This window comes from Zingiber officinale, chromosome 6B (genome assembly GCF_018446385.1).
Source record: "Zingiber officinale cultivar Zhangliang chromosome 6B, Zo_v1.1, whole genome shotgun sequence".
In the NCBI taxonomy this organism is placed as follows: Eukaryota; Viridiplantae; Streptophyta; class Magnoliopsida; order Zingiberales; family Zingiberaceae; genus Zingiber; species Zingiber officinale.
In genome coordinates, this window is record NC_055996.1 from 35147077 (window position 1) to 35153371 (window position 6295).

Sequence of the window (6295 nt, forward strand, 5' to 3'; positions counted from 1 at the left end):
AGATATTTGCACCAACTTCCCTTGAAGTCTAGGGCACATGCTCGGAGCATATCTTCGAGTACCTGATTTACTCGCTCCGTCTGACCATCTGTCTGAGGATGGAAAGCTGTGCTAAATTTTAACTTAGTGCCCAACGCTGACTGTACACACTCCCAGAAGTGCGATGTGAATCTACTGTCTCTGTCTAAAATAATGGTCCGTGGGACTCCATGTAGTCTAACGATCTCCTTGAGATACAACCGAGCTAGCTCTTCCATGGAGTAGGATATCCTGGTAGCTAAGAAGTGGGCTAATTTAGTTAACCTGTCAACTATTACCCAGATGGTATCAAAACCATTCGTGGTTCTGGGTAGTCCCACTATGAAATCCATAGAAATGTCTTCCCACTTCCATTCTGGGATCTGGATAGGCTGCAGAACTCTTCCTGGTCTCTGGTGTTCTGCCTTGACTCTCTGGCAGGTTAGACAGGTGCTAACATATCTAGCGATGTCTCTTTTCATCCGCGACCACCAAAAATATTTCTTTAGGTCTTGGTATATTTTGGTGGAGCCAGGATACATCGCATAGGGAGTCCTGTGAGCCTCGTCTAAAATCTTTCTCTTTAGTTCCTCCTGATCTGGAACACAAAGTCTGTCACCAAAATGTAATGCCCCACTATCGGATATTCTGAACTCTCCACTCCCTAATTCTGCTAACCCTTGCTTGATTTTCTGAATTTCAGGATCCTGTCCCTGAGCTGTCTGGATGTCACCAAGCAAGGTGGATTCTAACGTCATAGTAGAGAGCTGTCCCACTATAAGTTCGAGATTGAAATCTGTGATCTCCTTCTGTAGGGGCGGTGACATGGCCACTAGGGATAATAAGGTAGCACTGGACTTCCTGCTAAGTGCGTCTGCCACCTTATTGGCTTTTCCTGGATGGTAGAGGATGTCTATGTCAGAGTCTTTGACCAGCTCAAGCCATCTGCGCTGTCGCATATTCAGATCCTTCTAAGTGAAGAAATACTTTAGACTCTGATGATCTGTATATACTCTACACTGAGCTCCATACAAGTAGTGTCTCCAAATTTTGAGGGCGAACACAACTGCTGCAAGCTCAAGGTCATGAGTAGGGTAGTTCCTCTCATAGTCCTTGAGTTGTCTGGAGGCATAGGCGATCACCTTGCCATTTTGCATCAGTACTGCTCCTAGTCCCAACTTAGAGGCATCACAATAAATATCAAAGCTGTCTGTGTTTTCTGGTAGAGTCAGAATGAGTGCACTGGTCAGTCTTCTTTTGAGTTCCATAAAACTATTCTCACAGTCCTCTGTCCACTGAAATTTTCTGTTCTTCCTGGTGAGAGCTGTCAGTGGGGAGGATATCCTGGAGAAATCCTCTACAAACTTTCGGTAATAACCTGCTAGTCCCAAAAAGCTTCTGATTTCACTGGCGTTCTTGGGTCTTTTCCAGTTACTCACAGCTTCTATCTTACTGGGGTCTACCATGATACCATCTTTGGAGATGATGTGACCCAGAAAGGCTACCTGATCTAGCCAGAATTCACATTTCGTGAACTTGGCGTACAGCTAGTTCTGCTGAAGAGTCTGCAATACTATTTTCAGGTGCGCTGCATGTTCTTCCTGAGTTCTGGAATAGATAAGAATATCATCGATGAATATGATAACAAACTTATCTAAGTATTCCCTGAATACTCTGTTCATGAGGTCCATGAAAGTAGCTGGAGCATTCGTCACGCCAAAGGGCATGACTACGAACTCATAATGTCCGTATCTGGTCCTGAAAGTCGTCTTGGGTATATCACCTTCTTTAACTTTCACCTGGTGATATCCCGATCTGAGGTCTATTTTAGAGAACACTGCTGCTCCCTTTAACTGATCAAACATGTCATCTATTCTAGGAAGAGGATACCTGTTCTTGATCGTGACTTGGTTTAGTGCTCTGTAATCTATACACAGGCGCATGCTCCCGTCCTTCTTCTTCACGAACAATACAGGCGCTCCCCATGGTGAGTGACTAGGACGTATGAAGCCCTTGTCAAGCAGCTCCTGTAGTTGCTCCTGAAGTTCCTTCAGTTCTACTGGAGCCATGCGGTAGGGTGCTTTGGAGATGGGATTCGTACCGGGAATAAGCTCTATCTCAAATTCTATCTCCCTATCTGGTGCTAGGTCTGGTAATTTCTCAGGAAAGACTGCTGGGTAGTCACATACGACTCTGACCTCTTCTAGCTTTCGGTCCTTGTCCTGGCTGGTACTGACTATATGTGCTAAGAATCCCATACATCCCGAATCCAGTAGTTTCTGTGCCTTCAGAGTTGAGAGAAACTTCTTGGCCTTCCTCTTTGGTTCTCTGATGAACCCAAACTGCACTCCTGCTTCGGGTTAGAATACAACTCTCTATTTACGGCATTCTATGGAGGCACCGTACTTCATCAGAAAGTCCATTCCCAAGATGACATCGTAGTCAGCCATATCTAATACTATTAGATCACCAAAAAGCTCTCTGTCTGCTATGATGATTGGCACTGCTCGGAGCCAGTGCGTGGACGCCATAATCTCTCCCGAAGGTAGCGTCATCAAGAACTGACTACTGAGTACCTCTGGAGGTATTGCCAACTTTTCGGCGAATGCCCTGGATATATAAGAATGGGTTGCCCCAGTATCGAATAAGACAGTTGCACTTTGCTGTAAAATACTAATCTGACTTGTAACAACTGTTGAGACATTCGCTACATCCTCTCTGGTGAGTGAGTAGATCCTCGCATTCGTCGTGGCTGAGGGGGCTTCTAATCTGCCCTGGCTGATGTGTGGACTGTCTAAAGCGGCCTGCATCTGATGCAATTGCGCTGGCTTGACTTCGTACTGAATCGGCTGTGGTGGAGGCAAGCTGGTCTTGTTTGGGCATTGTTTAGCCATATGCCCCTCTTGTCCACATTCGAAGCATCCCCGTGTGCCTTTGCGACAAACTCCTGGGTGGAATCTCCCACAAGTAGAACACTTGGGATAGCTGGGTTGTTTACTAGCTGGTCCTCCTTTTGGGTAACTCCCTGGTTTGCGTTTGTTACTGGAGTTCCCTTTCCAGTTAGAGCCGTGGGAGCTGTGGCCCTGGTGTTTCTGAGTACCTGAGCCTCCTTGACCTTTGGACTCTAAGAGGACTTGCTTCTGCTGTTTGATATTGTTCTGATAGTGCTCGGTGGTCAAAGCACTGCTTACTAGTTCTTCAGTGGTTTGTGGCCTATGGGCGCCGCTGGTCACGTTCATTGCTATTTCCGGCCTTAGCATCTTGAGCATCAACCGGACTCGTTTTTTTTTAGTGCTGACTAATTCAGGGCATAGACGAGCCAATCTGTTGAATTTCTTCACGGCTTCCTCCACTGAAAGGTTGCCCTGGCGAAATTCAGTGAACTCGTCGTAGTGGCGGTTGGTAACCCCCATGTGGAAGAACTCTTCAAAGAATTTTCTCTCAAAGTCAGCCCATGTCATCTGGTTCACTGGGCGCTTTGCTTTAATTCTCTCCCACCACATACGTGCGTCCCCTGACAGGCAGAAAGAGGCGCATTTCACTTTCTCATGCTCTGGCCAGTCTAGAAGCTCCATCGTACTTTCCAGTGTTTTGAACCAGGCTTGAGCATCCCATGGTTCACTGGTGCTTGCGAAATTCTCTGGCTTAATTTTCTGCCACTGGATCAGATAAGTTTCCCTCCTTGCCCCTGCTGCTGGGGCTACTGGTGCTGTAGGTTGGACTGGTGGAACTGCTATTACTGCTGGGGTTGCCATGTTAGGTTTCGGAGTGATAGTGGGAGTGTTCTGCTGACTAGCCCTTAAAGTGGCTATTTCTTGTTGCTGTTCAGTTAATTGCTGCTGTAACTGAGCCACTACTGTTGTAAGGTCCGGAGGAGGCACTGAGCTGCCTGTCTCATGCTGGGGCTCAGTAGCTGGTGTCTTTCTAGCTGGGCGTCCTCGTACCATTTTCTAAAGAAATAGAGGACATACATAACTAACAGGATCGTATTGCATAACTATTGTTATCATGTTTAATTAGCTACCATAATCACACTAGAGGCTATCATACATAAGCATGCTTTAATTATCTATAAACATGAAAGCAAAACATAAATGAAGTGAGAGATGTTCTTACTTGGAAGCTGCAGGTTCAATGCTGATGTGTGTGTAGGAAGTATGGAACTTTTGCTCTGATACCACTCTGTAACGACCCGCCTCCTACTGACACTAAGCTGCGAGGCCGGACCGCCACATTATGCTGTGCTAAGCTATAAGGTGCGGAAAACCGTACTAATTAAAATCTTACTCTGCTAATGACGATTACAGTCTGTAGGACTAGGTTCAAAGACCTTTCCATTGACATGCATACACTAGGGAAGGAACCCGAATCTTCGATTTGATCGAAAGACTGAAATGAGACCCTTCCAGCTGAAATCCGACACTCCAATCGATCAGCTGATCGATCCGCTGATCGATTCAGCGTGCTACTGTGCACGGACAAGATTCTGGATCGATCGGTTGATCGATCCGTCCTGACTAATTGATCTGTTGATCGATTCAGCGCGCTACTATGCGCGAGGGTAATATTCTGGATCGATCGACTGATCGATCCAGTGATCGATTCCAGGGCCTTCTGTTCGCGACAGAACACATCCGGATAGATCGGCGGATCGATCCCGGAGCTTACTGTTCGCGGTACAAACTCCTCAATCGATCAACTGATCGACTGAAGACCCCCAATCGATCGACTAATCGATCGGGGTTTCTGATTTCATATCAGGAGTCTGATTTCAGCACTGTTTCGTGCCAACTTCACCCACATAAGTTCTAACATGACTATAAACATACCAATAACAATTAACTAACATTCTAAGCATGATCACTAACAATCTAAACAAGTCTTTCATGATTCCAGACTTTAAAATAACTAGAAGTGCGGAAACGTAATAACTTAAGAAAATGCTAAAGGTTTCTAATTTTGCTAGTTTCTCCAAGATCTTTATTCCAAGTTCCATCCACACACATCTCCCTTGCATTGTCCTCCAGCCTCCGCTAATCCCTCCTTCCTTTACCTTTATCTGCAGTATAAGGAAAAGAAGTATCTGTAAGCTCAAGAGCTTAGTAAGAAACCATCTACCTCACAAAACATGCATACGATGCAATTTATGCTTTTAAAACATGCTATTTGAAATATATGCTGACATTGCTAAACATGGATTCTAAAACATGGCATAATCACATACGATACATGACAATCATAGCTGAGCATAAAACCATCATGTGGATCCATACGAACTGAACTGAAATAAAAGCTAAGTTATACTACTGCTAACTGATGCTAAGCTACTCTATATTCACATAAACTATATTGTGAAGTTTTGAAAGCTATTTATCATAAATAGATGAAAATACATAATCATGCTGCTGATGGGCCCGGCAACTGTACTTGCTGTGCGCGCATCCTTAACTAAACCCGGGGTTACAAATTCCGAATCTAGTAGGGTTTACTAGGTTATCTAAACCTAGGGACGACTATGGGAGCCCAACCCAATGGACATCTAGTCCAGTACAGTGCCACTGCTGAAAATAAAATACTGGTTATAGCTGAATTTTCTTATCTTGCTATTTCTAGGTTATCTGAACCTAGAGCTAGGTTATCTGAACCTAGAGGCGACTGTGGGAGCCCACCCATTGGACTGTAGTCCCATATAAGCTGTAACAAGGCTAAATATGCTATTTTAAATGCTTCTACTGCATTTACTGAACTATTAAAATGCCTATTGTAGCATTTTACTGAGCTAAACATTATATCCAACACTTGGTGTGCACTAGAACACACCCTACGTACTGAAAATCTGCATACTACCAAATTAATGCATAAAACACACGAATAGCTACTTATACTGCAGGTGAGGGGTTTCTTACTTCCTGCGCTAGTTTTTCTTACAATCCAATCGCTAGGTTTTCCGGAGAAGGGATCTCTTCGACGATCTTCTCGCGTCTATGCGTTCTTCTCGCGGAGAGGTGCGTCCTCGTAACTTTGATGTTACCGGAAGACACTCCTATGGCCCTAGGGATGGAACCCTAGGTTCTTCCTTGGACTTGGGCGCCGAGAGGTGAGGAAGGGAGAGGGGTCGGCGGTGAGGGTTTGAGGAAGAGAAATTTAACGATTAAAATTAATCAATCCCCACTTAAGTATCCTATTTATATTAAGTGTTTAATTCAGCCAACTTAAATATAAATATAATTGGTTCCCTCCTCTTTCAGCATGACCCTGTTGGGTTCACTTGGTTACT